This window comes from Hippopotamus amphibius, chromosome 1 (assembly GCF_030028045.1).
Source record: "Hippopotamus amphibius kiboko isolate mHipAmp2 chromosome 1, mHipAmp2.hap2, whole genome shotgun sequence".
Taxonomy (NCBI): domain Eukaryota; kingdom Metazoa; phylum Chordata; class Mammalia; order Artiodactyla; family Hippopotamidae; genus Hippopotamus; species Hippopotamus amphibius.
Window position 1 is genome coordinate 189982400 of NC_080186.1, and position 21568 is coordinate 190003967.

The 21568-nt window shown below is 37.9% G+C and overlaps 1 protein-coding gene across 2 annotated transcripts in view; it reads left to right on the forward strand.

Moving 5' to 3' along the window:
• EFNA5 (ephrin A5) overlaps positions 1 to 21568 on the forward strand; it is a 269645-nt gene that overhangs the window by 223433 nt on the left and 24644 nt on the right. The window lies entirely within an intron of this gene.

Below are 21568 nucleotides of genomic sequence, written 5' to 3' on the forward strand. Positions count from 1 at the left end.
TACATCAGGATCCCTAGATACATTAGCTGGGAATTGAGAGCACAAATTAGATTAAAGACACAGCGCCTCTCCCCGTATGAAATTGCGTGTCAGCCTGTTCAGTGAACCACTGCTGACTTGTATTTCTTTTAAATGAAAATTTCTAGGACTTCTCCAAAGCTCAGGAAAAGAGAGAGAGTCCTGAAAAAAAAATTAAAGGAAATAATTAAATTTACATAGCTTGAAGTCATTGATTTCTTATTCAGGTGTCAGCAATATCCTTTCAATCATCCACATTTTCAGTGGAGAAAGCCAAAACTCCTGCAAATGTCAGCACGCTGACGATAAATACTCTCTTTGCACCAAGGAGAAAAGACAATTATTAAGAGCAGCTGTGTCTTTAAACAGGCAAGAGCGTGAAGAAGTATCTAGAAAGGGTTCCAAGGGAACTGGTGTAAGTGAGTTTCCCACCTGTGAGCATTAAGCGACTCTGTCCTGAGAGAGCTCTAAAACTTTCCCACAAGACCTTTGTATTAATCACATGGCCGTGGCCTTGTTTTTTTCTCCATTGTACACACCATCACTTCTTCAGGCATCATACTGGTCACATATTCTAGGTAAATGCTTCTCAAGCTTCACTATGCACAGGTCACCTGGGGATCTTGTTATAGTGCTAATTCTGATTCAGGGGGTCTGAGGTAGGGCCCGAGATGTGGTATTTGGAAAGCTCCCCAGTGCTGCTGCTGCTGGTCTATGGCCCACACTTGAGTTAGCAGGGTTATAGGAAATACCTAATTTAGACAGGTTGCTGTGTATCTGGACTTGCCTTTAACTAATATCAGATATTTAAGCTATCTGGCCTTTCCCACTTGTTTTGACTGTCAGCTGAAGGAGTTAAATGTCAAAAGTACTTTGTTCAAAAGTACATTTACTGACCAGTTTATCATGGCTCAGAAATTTGGGGAATGAGAGATGAAGAGACACTCCCTGTCCTCAAGGAATGACCATCTAGTGGGGAATATCATGTAAGTAGGCAGTAAAAGTGGGAATAGACGGTTGCTGAATGCAGATGAGTGCAGGGAGCCGTGAGAACGTGGGGGAGGTTGGACCTCACCTGCTTGGAAGAATCAGGAAGTGCAGAGCCAGGCAGGGCCTCGGGGTGCTGAGCTTCTTGTCACCCCCGCCTGCCAGGCAAACAAGATAAAGAACAGAACGTTCCAGGTCTTCTGACTCATTTCTTCCATCCCAGGGTCCCCACCCACTCCTCACCCACATGTTTGAAGTCTACAAGGATTTCTAGTTCCTCTTCTTCTCCAGAAAAGAGTTTGCTAGTAAGCCAGATTTCCCCACCACAAGGGCACTCTCACTTATATTGGAATTGAATTTAGAAAGGAAATTGAACAGTACCAGTTTTATTATTTCAGTACATATTTCAGTCATTAGTCATGAGGAAACATGTAAAAGTCTTGATGGTATCTCACATTCAATCCATAGAATAAGAAAAGGAATATTGAGTCCCGTGGATGGAGGGAACACTAGCATACGGTAAATTCACACGTTCTCAAGGCAGCGGGCTCTTGCCTTTTGCTGAGTTTTCACTTGTGAAAGAATCTCATTCAGCGAAGGAGAAAAAGGAAAAAGGAAGACTTCAGTTGTGGGACAGCAACTCATTAATTGCCTAGCTCTGAAATATCACACTGATGCAAGAGGAAATTATTGCCATTTCCAAAATTTTCATATGGTTTCTCAGATTAACAAACAACAACAAAAGCAAAAAAGCAAAAATGAACAGAGAGCACTAAGATGGGAGATATACTCACCAGCTAACTAGTTGATTGCATGGTTATTAGAAATTATAGAACCCATTGAGGTTCATAAGCAAGATGTTATTATTCAAATGTACCCATAGTGCTTATGACTGGTTTTTCCTCATTTGTGGTTAAATTCAATATTTCACTAAAAATCATTATGTGTCTTCTATAACATTCATTTAACAGAGTCATTTAACTGTCAAGGGCTCCTGTCAAAGTAATTGTTCAAAATGCTTCAAAATATCAAGAGCTTTTTGCTGTTCAGCTGAGTTTAACCTGAATTACTTTTTTTAATGAAAGGTAAAATAGCACAAAATTAGCAGCAAAAAGGTGTTCATTTACAGAAGCACAGTGGCCTGGTTGTCGGTTAAATTGAATTTTCAACCATGTTTTAGAACCATAAGAACATCCTTCCTGTCTTTTTAGCAGGGAAAGGATTTCCTCTCTTCCTTTTACTGCTGAGAGTGGACGTCTTACAGACGTTTCATATACTGTGGTCATAATTAAACTAAAGGATTCTTAGGGGAGAATTGGCCCTCAGTTGAATTTTCGTCTTTCCTGATATGCGTGGAATGAACAAGATGATTGGGAAATGGCTCTTTTCACACTTATTACATTACTAGGAGCTCTATTACTGATCTCAGGAGCCAGCCTGACTGCCCACTTGTCAATTTTATAAAATGTCCTTACTAGGCCAGGGGTATATTTCAGCTCCTCAAGGCCTTAAAATCTCTTCCAAGTTTTCCAAGAGAAAAATGAAAGCTATAGCCTTTTGGTGATCCTGCTTCAGGGTGCTGGAGGAAGGCTTAAGCTCAGTGGTGACTGACTATAGAGGACTACAATTCAGATACAAGCTGGAGGTGGGGGGGAAGAGGACTATTTCATAACAGGAAATCCACGTCATCAGTTAGACTCAGGACTCAAATCGGGAGTGTTCTTATCAAATTCTCTTTATCTTCAACAAGATTTATTTCCTTCTTAATTTCTCCAAGTTATACAAAATTAAGAAAATACAGTAGTTGGAAATATCTCATGAAGTTTCCTGCTTACATTAAAAATAAAATACCCTTCATGATTCTAGATCCTTTATTTGTCCCAAGAACAACTCTATTGCATGTCTCCTTTCCTTGAGAACAGGCAGTACACTAAATTATTGGATTAGCTGATTATTGGTCAGGCTGACTGAGCCCATCCTCTCAACCTGACAGATACTGTTTTTAATCTACAGGAGTTTTTTTTGGCTAAGAGATTGGTCTAAAATAACTAGAGAAGGTTGGTGGTTTTTCTATCATTGATACGGCAAGAGTAATTTATATAGACTTTCTAAGGCAAAGCATTATTTTAGAAACTTCAAAAATACTCATTTTAGAAATGATTCTCATAAACATTAACCTAATGAGGATATGTTTGAAAGAAGTTTTGTGTGGTTATTTTTAAATCAGATGAGGCAAAGGGGAATAAATAAAGGTGCCTTAAGTTATTTTTGCAAGTCAGAACTGCTGATTTTGAATGTCCTCTTTTGTAATGTAAGGAAAACTGAGCCCTGGGCCCTTTTCTTGATCTAACTAGGTATATCATCTTGGGTAAATCATCTAATCTCTCTGGATTTCTCATTCCACAAATGTAAAATAATGAGGTTGCAATAGATTTCAAACTTTCTTGGAGCTTTATCTGTAAAATGGCCCAGCCCAAAGCCTTACTTAGTAGATGTTCAATACATGCGAGTTAAAGGGATATTTTCAGGGAAAATGAAGAGGATTTCATTAGAATGAAATTCTAGAATTATGGAATTAGTTATACCTTGGTCACCCGATCCAAGCCGCTATGATCCATGGTCTTGACTAGTGCAGCAGGCTTCTCCCCCACCCACGTCACTGCTGTGTCAAAGCCCTCCAGTGACTTCCTGTCTCATCAAGACAAAATCCAGTCTCTAACCTGGCAAACAAGGTCCTCCAAGGCAGGTCCTCTTCTCCTCCCCACCCTCGGCCTCTTGGACTTCTCCTCCTATCATCTCTCCCTATTGTTTCTGTTCCAGCCACCCTGCCCTCCTTGTTCTTCATACCTGCCCAGTGCCCGTGACATCAAGGCCTTGGTCATTTATCTTCTCTCAGCCTGGGCCCAGGCATCCACATCCCTTGCTCTCACTTGCTTTAGGTTGGGCCAAAAAAGTCTTTATGTGGGAGGCTACTCTGACCTCCCTATTTTAAGGTAATATTTATATCATTCCCTACACTCTCTTTATTTTCCCCCAAGCACTTATCACATTATGTATTTATGGTTGTTTGTTCATGGCTGTTTCTGTTCTATGCCCTCTATTATATTGTTTGGCACATAGTAGATGATCCATAAATAAGGCTCACTAGTGTTTACATAGCACTTACTCTGTTCCAGGCACTGTTCTAAACACTGTACAGTTCTCAAAAACATCACTATGAGGTACTGTTCTTATTTCTCATTTTACGGGTGAAGAAACTGAGGTACAGAAGAGTTAGGTAACTTGAAAAAATTTCACACAAATGAGAAGTAGCTGATCTGAGAAGAAATTGAGTAAACAACTAAAGGGAAATGAAGACATAAAGTCCTAGGTCTTAATATGCTTAAAAAGAAAAAAATACTTTATATTTTGTATTAAAAAAAGATTATAAATGATTTGCACTACTGTTTAGACAATATTACTTTATAAACTGTACTGGAACCCCAAGTCAGGTAGTGCAAGATCCGATTAAAACACATTTATATGTTTTCAGCTCTCCAAAGGATACTTTTCCATTTCCAGAAGATATTTCAATTGTATCTTCCAAAATGGTGGACCTTTTTAATACCATAACTTCAGAAGCCAGAAGAGTTGTACTTTCAAAGAAATTCTTCTTAAATCTACTGAATATTCAGCATCCAGACTGAATCATAATTGCACACTCAATTCAGGAAATGAGTGATTTTTAATGAGAGACCAACAATAAGGAAGACATGTCATTTTCTTAAAATGATACTAAAAAGGCGGAAAATTCTTCTAGCATTTACCACATCTAAGGTATAGCACTCAGATGGAAACTGAGTTTCTAGGAGATTATTAGGGAACAGTCTTCCTAAACTTATTGGCAAGTAAACTTGAATACACATGATGCTTTAGTTTTACTCCTTTGTAGTTGATATGGTGATAGAAGTATGAGCTGGAAAATGTCATCAATGAAAAGAAGTTTTAGGGAGCTGAAGCCTTCTGCTCCAGTCTTTTTGGTATACATATTTTTTTAAATTAGAAAGAAAATCATGAGGACAGTTTATGTTACTATGGGCATCATTCTTAAATCCATACTTGAATGTATGTGGTTAATTGCTAATTCTCTGCTTTATGTACATTAATTAAAGGTTTACAGCCTTAAGCTGTGAAGTAATTTTAATATGTACTACCTAGTTTTCAAAACTGACAAAATAGGAAACGTAAATTCTGAAGATATCTTATTGAGATGATCAAGATCAGCTTCAGAAATCATTTGATTGTACAAGATAGTTATGAACTCTCCTTTAAGAAGGATAAGAATATTCAGTAAATCCAGAGAATACTAATATAAAGAAAGTGCTTCATTTGCCTCATACATGCCTTGTAAACGTTCACATTTTAAGTCCGTGCCCTATACTGTAAAGGAATATTATGCCAGGATTACATATGCCTAAGGAAGTCTTCATCCCCTTTAGATGTCTGTTTTCTCAGCAGCTTACTTTAGTAATCTACATTAAAAATTATTTTGGTCTTAACAGTTCACACGAATCCGCCTTTTTTCTGAGTTGTTCTTATTGAAATAGACGAGTGTCAAAACGGCACATTTATCAAAGCAGGAGGTAATCTTTTTCATCTTTCTCGTAGTCTTTTACTCTTGCAGGGGAGGTGACCTGTAAGTACAATGTACTTTCTTAAAATGAACAACTCAATATTTGCTTCAATGTGTGTTTGTGCATTTTGCTTTTATTATTGCAAAATGTTTTTGACTACTGGAGTCTTATTTAGCATTAAAGTTTCTGCCACATACTTCAGCTGAGAGTCCAAGGGTTTATAACTGAAATTTCCAGGACTGTGGTCAAATACTAATTCACCTCCTGCATTTTATTAGGTACGGAGACTCAAAGCATGGTATTGAGTGGGGCATATGTATATTTATAGAGAAGGGAGTTGAAGGGCAGTGTTAGGAAATTGACAAACTTTACTATTTTCTAAAGTGAAAAAGAATGAATATGGCACAGATATCAAATAGTAATGGCTCAGATATAGAAACAGAGTATATATCCTAGTTGCTAAAATTTGGGGGTTTTAAGTTTTTAAAAATTTTTTACCATACAATGAAACAGTTTTTATCTACTTAGACACTAGAAGTTGGCCTGGGATTATATCAGATTTCTGTCTGAAAATAGTCATCCTGTTCCCTTTGTATACTTCCTGTGGTCTTTAGTGAACCTGCAAGAATGCGCCTTTTTATTTAAAGAATGAGTTTAGAGAATTGTGTCTGTTTCAAGTTGTCCCTAGCCATCTTTTAGGAAAGCTTGAATGGATTTCAAGGGCTCTTAAACGAAGGTTAAATAAAGAGCATAAAAGAGGATATTTAGGGACTTCAGGATATTTTTCTGTGTTAATTGTAAGTTTCTCTTATGAAAATGGTTGTTTATTGCCAGGTACTCTGTTAACCTTCTGAACAAGAGTGCTCGGCGTCAGCTCAGGCACGGCTGGAGCACGGACGCTGCACCCGGCATGTTTCACATCGTCTGAGGGAAATCAAAGGTGGAGGAGGCAATTGATAGGAACAAAGGATGTTTTAAAACACTTCATTATTTTTAAACTTTTTGGCAGTGTCATTTGATCAAGTGGGGAGAATTTTAAAAAGAAATGCATGCCCTATTGAATAACTAAAGGATGAGATACTGTTAAAAAGAATCAGGAAAATTAATGCTGGATTTGTGAAAAAGGAAACTGGGGCAAACATCACTGCTTAATAGATTTTGACTTTGGGACTGTTCTTAAAGTTCGCAAAGGGAGCCTTAAAAGCTATTGAATAATTGTGGCTTGATGGCGATTCATGGTATCAGCCATGAGAAATGGAAGACTCATAAGAATTCTTCCCATTGCTCAAATTTTTCAAAGGCTGCGACACTCAGATAAGAAGTTCAAAAACAAAATAATTTTTGTGTTCCTTTTAAGAATTTCAAATGTTACATTACGAAATTGAGGGAACATGTAGAGTTCTGACCTCCTAAGGGGGAGGAAGGAATTATGTCACCTTTTGCTTCCTTTTACCCCATTGAGACTAAATGCTGATGTGGAAATGAATGAAAGGATCGTTCTTTTTAATCCCTAAATGTCAGAAGTGGCCGCATCTCCGAGAGAAATAACGCACCTGATTAATTGTGTAATTTCACGGGGAAGTGGTAATTCTCAGCCTTATAAACATGTAATGTACTAATTTGGTTTCAGAGTTAACTGAAAACAGTTATAATGAGCTGCTGTATCACGTGTATGTGCAGTGTTACATAGAGCAGATGCCAGGAGAAATGGAAATAACACGCCAGTGACACTTGGAATAACAGTGTTTATACTCCATTGACTTTGGGTTGTCAGCATGCTATTCTCTGTGTTTCCCTTAGTAACTTATTAAGGCAGCTGAACTCCAGTGTGATGAAGTCTAAGTGTCATTTGTTGTAAATTACACAAGCATGCACACACCAAATGCATAGTCAATCTTCAGAAAAAAATAGCATTTCCTCATGTAGACGACCGAAATATTGTCCATGAAACATGCACGGAGTGAAAGGTGACTCTCTTGACATTGTGCATGCCGGAAGAACAATATTTTGGCCTTTCGTGGGAAGAAATACTATTTCTACAGATTTTCCCACTCATCCATTCGTGTTCTATTTTAACAGAATGGTCGTGTAACTCTTGGTTTGAAAGTTGTCAGACAGCCTCACAGCAGGCTTATATTATCTACAGAGTTCTTTATGAGGAAATATAAATCACCACAAATGAGACTTTTCACAGCCAGAGATATGTAGAAATGTGTGTCAGTGCTTTGCTGGCTTGCTAAAAAATATCTCTAGGCTCCAAAGCGCTCTCACAACTCATCCCGGCTCCCTACCCTTTTGGGAAGCAATTCTCAAAACTTGAGATTTATGGTCCAGAGAGCTGATAGTGGCTATAAAGTTTTCTATTTTCTCTTTTCTTTAATATTAATGCAGAGGACGAGGCATTATCGTCCATTATTTTAGTTCATGAGTATCCTGTGGGCTTGAAATATGGTTTCTGGGGATAAGGCTCACCTCTGTTTAATGGGGGAAATATGTGGACTTTGGCAACAGGCTTCTTTTCCATCAAATATTTTTAGGCAGGTTGTAGAAAGTCCACGTTAGGAACAGAACTTTAATATACGGGCTATATCCAGGTTTAGTTTTAAAATTTAAAGCTTTACAAAATATTCATTCATTCTGAACCCCAAAAGTAAAATATCATGAATTGGAGAAAAGCCAGCTGGTCTATTATTTTTAGAAATTGGAATTACAGTATCTTTTCATTTTACTATTTTCAGAGATGCACAATATTCCCGAGTGGCTTTATCTGTCTTAATGTTAGGTAAGTTTTAGTTTGTAGTTAGCACTCCTTTTTACACCCAAATCTTTAAAAACAATATCTCTGGGTCATTAAGAAAGAATATATATTGTTTTTAATTTAAACCTGTGCAAATTTTAGTAACTCCAGTATCTGGCTTCTAATGTAAATTGTCTTTTTCAGACTTTTTTTTTTAACGAAAGTTTTTCAAAGGCAGTTTTCTACCTAAGTACATTGTCACAGGCTCTGATTAAAATCTGAATTGATGAGGTTTCCCTGTATGTTTTGCTTTAACTGTTTCAGTGGGTCCTCAACCTGGAATTCAGAACTTCTTGCTCTATCGTAGGCCTCATTTTTAAGGAATAAATCTAAACAAGAAGAGTAAAATAGAGGCCAAATATATGACTAGGTGATAATTATTATTCTTGTTTTTACTTTTAATAGAATGCTTAAAGGTCTTGCTATATACAGCAAGGGCAGTTCAATACAGTCACTTTTGAGGCCATGTAATGAATATTGTAATGATTTAAATGAAGTTTAGTTCAGAGGGTTTTTTTGTTTTTTGTTGTTGTTTGTGGGGTTTTTTTTGTGTGTGTGGTTTTTTTGTTCGTGTTTTCATAAAAAAAAAATAAGGTTGTGTCAAGAGGAAGACAGTAAAGATGTGAAGTGCTGTGATTTGACAGACAAGGTGAAATTCAGGTCTCAGGGCTTAAATACTATCCTAACTTTAGTGACATACCTGCATGGGGGTGGGGGGTGAGGTAAAAAAGCAGCCTTTTGCTAAAGGCTTACTCATACATTGACCGATAAATGCTCCCCTACCACCTGTTGTGGTAATCATAATGATAGTGATTTAGCGTTTATTGCAAGTTTACTGTGTGCCAGACACTGTATCAAACACTGTGCTGTTTTAACTCATTGAATTCTCACCTGTGAGGTGGGTACTATTATTATCCCCATTGTATAGATGAGGAAACTGAGGCTGACAACAGTTAAGTAACTTGCCTGAGATCATGTAGTTAGCAGTGGAGTCAGGATTCAAACCCATGCTGTTTGATTCCAAGTCTAAACTCCTTATTCACTTACATCATAATAAATATTTTAAAAGAAGTTAAAAGGAGACAGATGTGAAGCACCCTTGGCAAGTCATTATGTAAGTCCTACCTACACCCTGGAACTCAAGGCAGACCTAGCTCTAAAAATGACTAATGTGATGTATAGAGGGATGTTTTATGTCAACCTATCCCTGAGATTCACATACTAGGAGGTTTATGGGTTTTTAAAACAAAGTAGAGCACTATTGAATGGTGTGTGGGGTCAAACCATGATGACATAATAAAATGTGTCACTCACTCTCCCTACTTCAGTTGGGATGAAGACATTTAATGATTAGCAAGACTATTGAAAGTCTGTGTCTCTTTGGTACCCTGAGTCATTTTTCAGAGGTTTAAATTTGATTAACAGAATCGATAGCACAGTGTAGGCATTGGTGGATATTATGCAAAGCCTGGTGACTGACTGTCTCAACATCACAGCTTGTTAACACGACATGCTGGCGACTGCCTGTTGCCTTCCCTTGTCCTTGAGCAGCACAGCAGCTGCAATTACTGTTTCCATTATTATTAGTTGTACTTGCTGTTGCTATCGTTGGTATTTAAAATCCACCAGTTTCTCACAGACTTGGTTATTACACATTTTCGCAAATTCAAGAAAAAAGTAGAGATTCTACGAGAAGAAGGGTCACTTGGAGAACTTACAGCATTTGAAATCTTTAGAATGAGATTCAGGAATTGCAGCGGCCGTGTGCAGCACCCAGATTTTTTTTTAACTTTTTATTTTATGTTGGAGTATAGTTGATTAACAATGTTGTATAAGTTTCAGGTGTACAGCAAAGCGATTCAGTTATACATACACATGTATCTATTTTTTTCAAATTCTTTTTCCCAATTAGTTTGTTACGGAATATTGAGCAGAGTTCCCTGTGCTATACAGTAGGTCCTTTTATCCATTTTAAATATAGCAATGAGTTTGGGATTGACAAGCACCCAGGCTTTACGCAGAAGCGGTCCTGGCTCCAGTCATGAGGGCGGTTGTCAGAGCTGGAGAGACCACCCAGCAACCCTCCAGAGAACAAGCTTCACACAGCTCATGGGATTTTCCCTCTCACCTGCCTCCTTCTTCTGATAAGGAAATCAGAACAGCAAAGACTCTGGGATCAATAACAAGACAGGTCTGACTGGAGAGTAAAGTATTTGGAAAATAAAACTGGATAGATTGAACCAGGTTATGGAGGGCCATTACGTCTCGTCTGAAGAATTAGGAACTTATCTAGCAGGCAGTAGGGAGTAGTATGTTTCTGAAAGGGAAACTCATTTGGGCCTTATCATATAACTACATTGAAATAATTAGTTTAGGGCTAGATGCAGGCTGGCTATCTGATAATAGCTAGCAGGTAGTGAACACTTATCCATCCCACATGTTCACATATGTTGTCTCATCCATACCTTATCTCAACTATGTGTTAGGCACTATTATTGTTCCCATTTTACAGATGAGGAAAGCAAAGCACAGACAGGTCAGGTCAAATAACTTGTCTAGAATCACACTGTCCATGTGTGGTGATGACCAGAGTTGAGCATCCTGACTCTAACGTTCATGCTCTTAGTTCTTTTCCATGAATGGCAAGTAATGTTTAGAAGCTTATTCCATAAATAGTACCAGTACTTACGAAAAAATTATTCTCATCTAGAGATATAAATACCCTCTACTTTCATTTCTATCGTTTCTGTGTTGCCTTCAGCTTCTTTGCCATTGCTGCAGCGTTTTAGGGTTTTGGGGGTTTTTTACATAGGCTTTTATGATTTTTTTTAAGTGACATCACTAAATCAATAACACTTGCTGGATTATTAATTTAATCAAATAGCTGAATTTCTGGCCTTTGGATATGATGTGTTAGTTTATTATTAAAGTCCATTTTAGAAGGTTTATTGTAGCTATTTCCTAAAATATTTTTATTAAAAATGCTATACACATCCATTTGTTAAACTTTACTTGGGCTGTCAGTACTTGTACATCATTAAATTTGTAGGAAATCTACAGTGGCTGTAGAAAATAAACTTCAGCATTATGTATTATTTCCTTATTAGTCAACCCTTCAGTATTCATTGAGCTGCATTTACCCATCAGGCCGATGTAGCAGACACCATAGAGCAACAATAGAAAGTACCCAATGTAATCTTTTTCCTCCAGGAGTTCGCAGTCCCATATGAGAAAAATACATCCATGAAAATGATAACAAAAAGAGGGAATAAATCACAAGATTGACACTGTCCATAAAAAAAAAAGAAGATTGTGTCGAAAGGGAGACAGTAAAAGTTGTGAAGTGCTGATTTGACAGGCAAGGTGGAATTCAGGTCTCAGGGCTTAGATACTATCCTAACTTTAGTAACCCACCTGTATAGGGGGGTAAAAATGCAGATTCTTGGAAACCACTTCCAGAATTGACTCATTCAATTTTATTAGGTTGCAGTAGGGAATTTCATTTTTAACAAGCCCTCCAGAAATTTCCCCGGAAGGTGATTTCATGCCACACTTTGGGAACATTGGCTTAAAGTGGGAGTAGATGGGTCTGAATTCAAGACAGAAGAAGTGGGTATTAGAGGATGTGAGTGAATGAAACAGCAGCATCGGTGTTGAGAAAAGGCAGTCTTTGTTCTATGAATGCTTATTTCAACTCTGGTCAGAGAGAGACCACGCTAGTCCTAGTCTAAGATAAAGACTAAGATACACTAAGATTCTGGGAGTCAGCTCACTCACCAGGGTCATAACAAATTTTTCCTTCTGCCTCACAAAGCAAACTCTCTCATTTGCTTCATCCATAAATAAGATACGGTTTCACCAGGCTGGTGCAAACAAGAACCAGGTAACCCTTTGGGGTTTTTTGTATTTCTTATACAACTATAAAAATTTTTGTTATAAAATGAGTTCCTTTTACAAAGTGGTAAATTTTGTTAAGGGAGGGTAAGAATCAGAAAGTCATGTAAAAATAGAGAGGGAACAGGCATAATATCAAGTGATAAGAAATATTCATTTTGGACCAAAGTTTAGAAGGAAAATGTGTGCCTGGGGAGGAAGGAAAGAATAGTGAGTAGTTCCTGTAATATTCTATTTATATAACACAAGGTTTTTGGAATGTACATTGAAGAAGTGGGTGCCTATTGTCTGTGACCTTTCGTGCTTGTCAATTTATGTTTTCTTCTCCCTAATGTTTAGTTAGAGTCTGATGAAAAAGGAGTATATCTAAATGGAGCCATGATCTGGTTTTGATTAAAGTTCAATGGTGATGTATATTTAATCACTATTTACTACTTGTATATTGAATTAGACAGCAATCATGTTTTTAACCATATAATATGTTCTGATTCTTAGAAAATAAGACCATTATTTAATAGGTTCCTTTAAAAAGTACTATTAAGGGCAGAAGAACAGATGAAAATGAGGAGATGTGGGTCTTGAGCTCATCACTTATTAGGTGTGTTAATTTGGGCAGGAGGCTTCAAGCCATGCCTCAAGTTTTCCATATATAAATGAGTTAAGTGCTGGTTTAATAAATGGTATTCTTAATATTGATATTTGAAAGGCAATTAGTTACTTTCCGAGTTTCTGTCAAAATTAATGGTAGCTACCATGACAAGCTTTTATGGGTACTTTAAATTATACATTTACAAGTGTCAAAAATAGTTCCTCTCATCAACTAGTTTGAAATACACTGGTGGTCAGAAATAGCTGACTGTCATTTACTCACAAGGGCATTTTTCTCACATTCTTTGCAGAATCAAATGTGACCAAAATGTATTAAATCAGTTCACTGTGGTTCATTTAGAATGTTACACAGGGGTGAAGATGCCAAAACACGTTTGTCACTTAGAGGGCCATTCTTTGGATCACGTCCAAGTCTGCAGTGGTCAGTTGAATTTGTTCAAAATATTTTCCAGGGCTAACTAGAAAATTGCTTTGCCATTAGCAGGTTTTATGCACCCTTTCTTTTCCCCCATAGAGTCTCATACCTGAGAAATATGGAGAAATGTTCTTTTCCTAAATTGAAAAACTCAGCTGTAGTCTAAATGAAATGGGATAAATTATCTTTTTCACAATTATCCATTAAAGGAAGAATTAGAATTAATATTAATCACAGATGTTTCATCAAGTTTTATTATCAACCAGATTGACTGCCAAAGTGCTCTCTGGAAGACATTTTCTCTCCCTCCCCCACCTGCTACTGAGAAAAAACTGTTATTATGGGTCCTTAGATAAAGATTAATGGTTTTGGCAGTTTATTTGAGGAAATCTGTATTTTACTGTAGATTTCACTTCAGTTCAAGGCGTCTCTGAAAAGCGTGGCTTTTCATCTCCTTGATAAAATTATGCAATGAAGACACAAAATAGTATAATCCTTTCCACCATCAGAAACAGATTAATCAATAAGGAGCCCAAGGTTTATATCACCTGACCCATATTTTTTAAATTCTGGCAAGCCTTGTTTATAGATAAAATAAGCAAAATGCTTATCTAATCTTGGTCTGTGAACAGCTATATTTTTACCCATCACACTTAAATTTCATTTGTATGTCCACTCTTTTTCTGGAATAATTCATCTCCAACTACATGACCCTTAAAATAATTACAAATACTTGATAACGTCCCTTGTCCATTTGCAACGTACCCCACAGATGAGTACTATATTCATTAAGGCTTTCCACTTGTAAACAGTTTTTATCAATTCTAGCTAACTTAAACAAAGAAAAGAATTCTTTCCCTACTAAAGAGATTATTTCAACTGAATACCTCAGGACAGATAGAAAACAAGGCAATGCTGGGGATCTGGAACATAGAAACAAGTAAATAGAATTATCTCATCAAGACCCAACCCTTGGGTTTTCTCAACTCTAACATTTCTCCATCCCTTGGGTCACTCAGGATTCAAATTCCTGGGAAAAGGAATTTGATTGGCACATGTGCCTTTCCTTTGGAAAGAATGAAGAGCACCTTGGCTGACAACCTCACCAAGACTGCATGGAATAAGGAAAGAGGAGTTCTTCAAAGTTTTTGTTATTGTTATTTGGTTTTTAGCCTAAGGAAGAAAGGCAGTGATGCTGTCTTCCACTGGCCAAAACAAGGGTGTATTTCATTGACAAATAGTAGTGTGGAACACGTGGAATTGTTCAAAAGGAAGAGAAAGATCTATGTAGTCAACCTTTTCAGTGCAACAGGGCAGAGCATCAGTTTAACATTTATACTTCTAGTTCGTCGTACAGTAATATTTTACCTTTGTCTAGTACTTTTGTAGGCTTTACTGTGTTCCAACAAATTAAAAAATGTGACTCATTTTTCAGTTAGGATTTCTCTCACATTTAATTGCTTTTCTTTCTTTTAATGGAGATAATATGAGAAGGCAAAGACTCCAGACCAGAAAAAAGAACACCCTATTTCTTGACTTCCAGCTTTATTTCATTGACATCAACATAATATAAGAGGTTCAATGGAATGGGTTAAGTCCCATTTCTGCCACTGCCCAGCTCTAGTCAGATTTGAGTCATATAACTGAGTCTGTTTCTTCAAATGTAAAATGAAGGGGTTGGGCTAGATTAAAGATCCCAAGGTGGTTCCAAGGAATAAGAAAATTATCAAGATGTTACAATTTCTGACAATCAAACTTAAGTTAAATTTGGGGAATTCTGGGTTAAATACAGTTAACTCCCCTCCCCCCCCCCCCCCCCCCCCGCCCCCAAGACTTCTCAGGGCCTTACATGTGATACCATGAATTGTTACTCTCCAAAGAGAGTGATACAATATATATTGTTCACCAAACTTATTAGATTTTGGACCTCTTTCTTCATTGGAGCATCTTGAGGGACCTGGCTTCCATGGGATAAGGTTAGATTATTTATAAAATCCCATTCAGCTTTAAAATCTACTAAGTATATACTTCTCCTAGTCATGAAATATGTGAAATACATTTTAATACCACTCATCATCCAGTCCTCTCTATGTAGTTAGCATAACCAGACTTGCTGTATAGTTGAATCCACATCCTTGCATCTCATCCTCTTTGGAGATGAGCAACAACTACAGGCTCGTTGTGTCTTCCTTCAAGGATTCATGCGTTTGTAGTGAATTAGGAAACATAAATTCCTCTGGCTATTCCTATGAGAGCTGTTTGAAGTTTTACAAGTAACGTTTGCCACTTTTCTGGAGTCTTATTTTAAATGTAGATCCAAAACATGCAAACAACACTGTGATTAGATCTGATAAGTAGACCCCTGTGATGCACGTTCACTTTGTGGTCTGCTGTGGGGGTTGTCTTTCCTGAGATACATCTGTGCTTGTCGTCTGCCATTCTTCTGGCCTGTGTGGTTTTTTTTGAAATTCATCCCACTATTATGGACCAGTTCACTCGTTGTCTCTGAGGACTAGTTACCTCACCCAAATCTACTTATAAACCTATTCTCAAATCCATCTCACATCCTCTGATGGAAATATTAAGTCGTACCTCGAGAATGACTAAGCAGGGGCTAGAGGAAGGGAGACATTCACTAATATGCCTTCACAGTTGGTCCTGAACATCGATAATCCCATTTTTGCAAGGAGTAACTAGCCAGTGCAAGGTAATAGACTTTCCATCTACGAAAAGTCTTTTCATCTAACAGTCTTTCCCTCATGCTGCCTACGTAGCCCCTCCAGGCATTGTCCCTGCTGCACCTTCATGAGTCCTTCTGCACCCCATGGACCCACGTGGAAGGTGCCCCTGGAGCTTTGACTCATGAGGTTCTGCTTGCTGGGCTGAAAGGGTCTTTCGAAGCTATTCTGGGATGCAGCTATATAGGAACTTCCTACACTGGTGATCACAAAACAAAGGGTGAGGCATGGTCTCTACCCACATGCGTTCGGTCCTAGGATGAGCATGGGATAAGTATTCAGTAATGCTTCTTAACTGCCTTGTGTCTGGTACTCCCTTCAGATCAGCAGCAGGGCCGAGAGGCTCTAATTGAACCTGCCCCCTTGGAGGCTTTTCATGTCTTTGTGCCCATGTTTGATTAGGTCCTTTGGTTCAAAGTTGATGGAACCAGCCCATCCCATACAGAGCCTCCAGCCTCCATCTGTCTATCAGATCTGTGCTTCTTTCTTCAGAACCCTGATGACAATTTCAAATTTTGTATCGTACTCTTATAAAATGTAAGGTCCTGAGGGCAGGGACTGTATATCTCTTCTTTCTTATTGTAAATACAGTGGTGCAGAGAACAGAAGAAGAGAGAGATAAAAATCTACCTCTGTGAGAGTACAGGAGATTTGGACACAGCCCACCAAGGCTTTGGCAGTGAGGATTCCTGCTTTCTGGAATATTTGATCAGTGCAGATTTAAAGAATCGAAGACCCTGCAAAGTATTTTTAAAATTCTGCTTTCTACTCTAGAGGAAGTTTTCAACTGAAATGGGGTAGAAAGAAATAATTAATGTTGATTTTATCCCCGTGAGGAAATCTGAGCAGGTCTATATCACTTTAAACAAGCATGACATGTGAAAATTAGGATCTTACAAAAGATAAATTGCAGAGTGATCATTCCATTTACAGAAATGGGATTCTCTTCAATAGCCCTTGAGCATTTTTTAAATGATTTGATTTCAAAAAATCCAGTTTACATATACTTTTCAGGATCAAATTGGTTGCAAGGAGCAAAAGTAGTTGAAAAATTTGAAAAGATAGCTATAGGGAATGGAAAGAACATTTCTTTGAGAGTGGGACAAAATTCTAGGTGCCGGAGAACTGAGATAAAATCTTATAAACCTCCTCCTCAGTAAGATGGTGGTAGTGGTAGGACAGGGAGTTATGTGTGTGGTGTATTGCTGAGGGCAGTTTGTGGCAGTAGCTCTCACCTTGGCTGAAACTGTACATGTTAAAACAGTTTTATGCTGTGCAGAGAATAAGGACTGGTAGCTACTTATAAGAAATAACAGTTCTGTAACTTCATTAGTTTTTCAAATTAGTATCAGAGACAGCTCCCACTTTTCACCACTGTGCTTTCTGGAAATAGAATCATAAAGCAGAGAGTTGTAAAGTGCCTCCCATTTTCCTCCAGGAGTAATATCTTAATTGAGACTGTGTCTCTGACCGTATATTTGAGAAAAAATAAATCATAACTATGATCACCCCTGTGTCACAGGCAAAGACGCAGTAGCCATAACCTTCCACAGTTATTTAAAATAGTAAAATTATACTCTTTTCTATAAAGGGGACATAAATGTATTATACACATTGATTTTACATGCACTCTAAAGAATATGTTCAGCAAATAAGTTCAACTAGACTATTTCATAAATTTTAGCAGAACTAGCTGTACTATAAATTCATTAAATATTTAATCCCTGATAATTTGGTTCTTTGTATTTAAGAGGAGCTTTGGGGATGATTTCTTTGCCCTAGTTACATCGAAGGTAGTTTGAGTGAATGCTTTTTTTTTTTTTTTTTTTTTTTTTTGCTTTTGATAAACATCCCTGGGCCAGATGAGCCTGTTCAATATTCTTCTCCAAAGTAAGATGGACTTTGGTGGGCTACTTAGCCCCCCTGCAACTCTGATGCTCAGTTTCTTAAACTTGCAAAGTGAGGAGACTGAACTAGATGGTCCCTAAGGTTTATGACCTTAAGTTTTGTGATTCAGTGATTTAAGCTCGCAGGTTGATGTGAGGATGCAAAAGTGCCCATTGTTTAGCTGTTGATGATAAGGGTGATGAGATTCGCCTCCATACCTGTGTCATCCCCTTATTCAGGCTACTCAGGGCTGCCGCCACTCAGCATTGCTCCAAGTAAAGGCCACCAACAAATCCCTGACCTCCTTCTTGCACTTGATACTTGGCTGATATTTAGTCATCATCTGCCTTCACAGGAATGCCTTGAAAACAGCCATCAGGTTATTAGTAGAAGCTTTTTCAAAGGTGCTTTAAAATCATCTTGCATTATACAAATATGTTTTAGTGCATTTTAATTGAATGTGGGGGAAAAAAAACCCTACTCTATCTTGAAAAATAAGCCACTTATTCACATTTATATCAGGCTTAAGGACCTACTTACATTGCAGGAAACCCACATGCTTACTCAGTTATTGGCTTTTATATTTTACCTTTTTTACTCTGAACTTGTGATTTTGTGGGCATTTATAGTAGATCAGTGAGCAAACAAGCATTTTCTTGGCGTGACTTTGTCTTTCAATCATTTATCCTTTCTTTCCTTTCTTCATTCCGCAGATATTTATTGAGCGCATACTGCTGACCAGATATATTTTAGGCTCTGTGGATGCAGTAGAGAAGAAAATAGGCAAAAGCCCTGCTTTAGTGGAGCCTACACTCCAGTGAAGCGCCGGGGGTGGGAGAGGGGCATAAACAGGCAAATAAATAAATATGCAGAATGTCATATAGTTGGTGAAATGCTAGGATGGAAAAATAAAACAGGAGAATAGATCATGTAAAGGCAGGAAAAAGCACTATTTTATATATATTTAATATATAATGTATTACAGTATATTTATAAAGGGTTATCTCTAAATAAGGCGATCAATACAATTTTATATAATTATATATGTCTATAATAGTATAGGGGTGATAAATAGAAAGCAAGTGACCAGGAAAGGCCTTCCCAACAGTTAACCCTTGAGGAAGAACCTCAATTCAGTGAGGCAGCAAGCCCTGTGTTTGTCTGGCAAAAGGGCTTTCTAGGCAGAGGGAGCAGAAAAACCCTAAGGGCGTGAGGAGGGCTGTCTGTCTATGTCCACGTGGTTGGGACAGGATGAGCGGGGGAGAGCTCTGTAAACGTGTGTAAGTGTGTGTGACGGGTTAGAGGGCAGGATCATGGTGGACCACGGTAAGCATCCGGGATTTCACTCTGAGTGAGATGGGAGCCATTGGAAGGTTAGATGGAATCCTAAAATAAAAACTCTGAAATCCTTTTGAGCTGAGGAGTAACACCCTCTGACTTAGGTTCTGCCAGGATCACTCAGGAGTCTTGTCCATGTGTCCAAAGTGGAGCAGGATCCTTTGTTTCTCTGGCTGGATGGGATCCTTTGGATTGTTGTCCATTAAGGGGAGGAAGTTTTGGAAAATAGACGGTGCAAAAAAAAATGTTACATGTGTTGTTGAATCCGACATTCATGGATCAAATACCTATGCTGCAGGAGAAAAAGAACAAAAGTAGATACAAAGTCACCCTTGGTGCGCTTTATTAATGAACCCATATCCTTATTGAATTTCAGGCAAAAATTAGTGAATCTGCTGCATCTGTTATTTTTCTGAGGCATCAGGAAAGGCAGTTGACTCTGTCTATATGTATACAGGCAGGCGGCTTGGGGCTCAGCAGGCCCCTCCCCCAGACAGAACCCTCTCAGTTGGGTTTTGGATACGAGGAATTTCTACTTTACATGTTAATTTTGGTTCTTGTGCCACAACGTTGTCAGCTAATTTACTTCTCCTCCGGGCCAAGGCTACAGCACCACAGGGGTGAGAGCAGACGCGCTGCCCAAATCCCAAAGGATGCAGCGAGGTCAGACACAGCAATGCCGGGCTGTGTGCGCTAAGGCCGCTGCCAGTTTTCTGTTTTCTTTTTGGAACACTGGGTGACTGTGTTTGTCTCATATTTCCTCCTACAGTGGTGCATGTGGGCACTTAGGAGGACATCAGTTACAGTAATATAATATTAAAAGGCTTTGGGGTGACACACACCTGATTAGGAAATATGCATAGGGCATGTCTCTGCGGCAAAACTCTCACTTGGTTTTCTTACTGAAACCCACTGCAAATACTTAAGACTACACGGTCAAGTTCCACCAAGTTTTAACCGACCCCCCAGACTTTTTGGACAGACTTTGAAGAACTTATGGGAAATTATGAAGCAGATATTTGAAGTGGGGCTGTCAAGAAGAAAAGTATGATTTATACTGTAAACTGAGGTGGTATAGTTTTGGCATCAGAAACACTTGGATTTGAATGTCTGCTCTGCCGTACGCTAGCTATGTATGTCATCAGCTAACTACTTATCCCTCTAAGCCTCAGTTTCCTCATCTCTAAAATGAGGATAATAATACCTGCCTTGCAGAACTGTTCGAAGGATTAAATTTAACAAATCTGGCACAGTGCCTGGTGCATAGAAAGAATAGATAAATGGTAGCTATTATAATAATATTATGCATCCTGAAATGAAGTTCCCTCCCACCAAGTTCCATATCAATTAAGAAATAATTTTATGTTTCTAATTTGTATTTGGTCAAGTTAAATAGAGAAAAAGAAACATTATGGGGGAAATAATATTCTAGAGTAATCAGTGCCAAAAGAATCCTAAAATAAAAATATAGGTCTGGTCATTAATCCCTTAAAAAAATAATTTGTAACCATTCTGCAACAGATTTATTGACTACAGCATTCATTTAGAAAAGCTAAACTAATCAGAACTTGGCCATTAGTTGTGATAATGGTCTATCATTTCGAGCTTGAACCATGTGTACTTATTTGGCCTCATTTCAAAATAATAAATTATTTCAAACTCATTTCATTTCTTGAAAATGTCCCTATGATTTAGGTCATACTTTGGATTATATGAGTAGTATTCCTATAAGCCGTCATCCAAAATAAACTGTATGATTCTGGGCTATTTTAAGATGGGGAAACTTCAAACATTTTTTTCAGAAATTGCATAAAGGGGTTAGAGAGGCTTCTCAGGCCTCTAATTTCTCTTTTTCTGCCTATGTTTGATTGTTACTCCATATTAAGGTTTATTTTCCTTTTAAAATAGCTCTGCACAAAGAGAATATACTGCTAAATACTACTGCAAGGGAATGTTTACAGATGCAAATGACTTCTATTTAAGGAGCTGGTGATTAAAACTTGAAAGAATGTGGCACTAGAAAGCATGTGAATAACCTTTGAAAAATCTCACAATGGAACTGAATATGGGATATTTATAATCTAGGATTACAGCATAAGGGTATGTGTGAATATGTGTGTTTCAGCATGCTGCAAAGGACCTCACATTGAAACTTGTTACTCGGGTTTTACTTTATATAAATTAACCATTTTTCAATTGGAAAATTGTAATGTGGAATCAACTGGAAGGAACTAGTGTTCCACTTGCCTGTGACAGGGGAGCCGGACAGTTT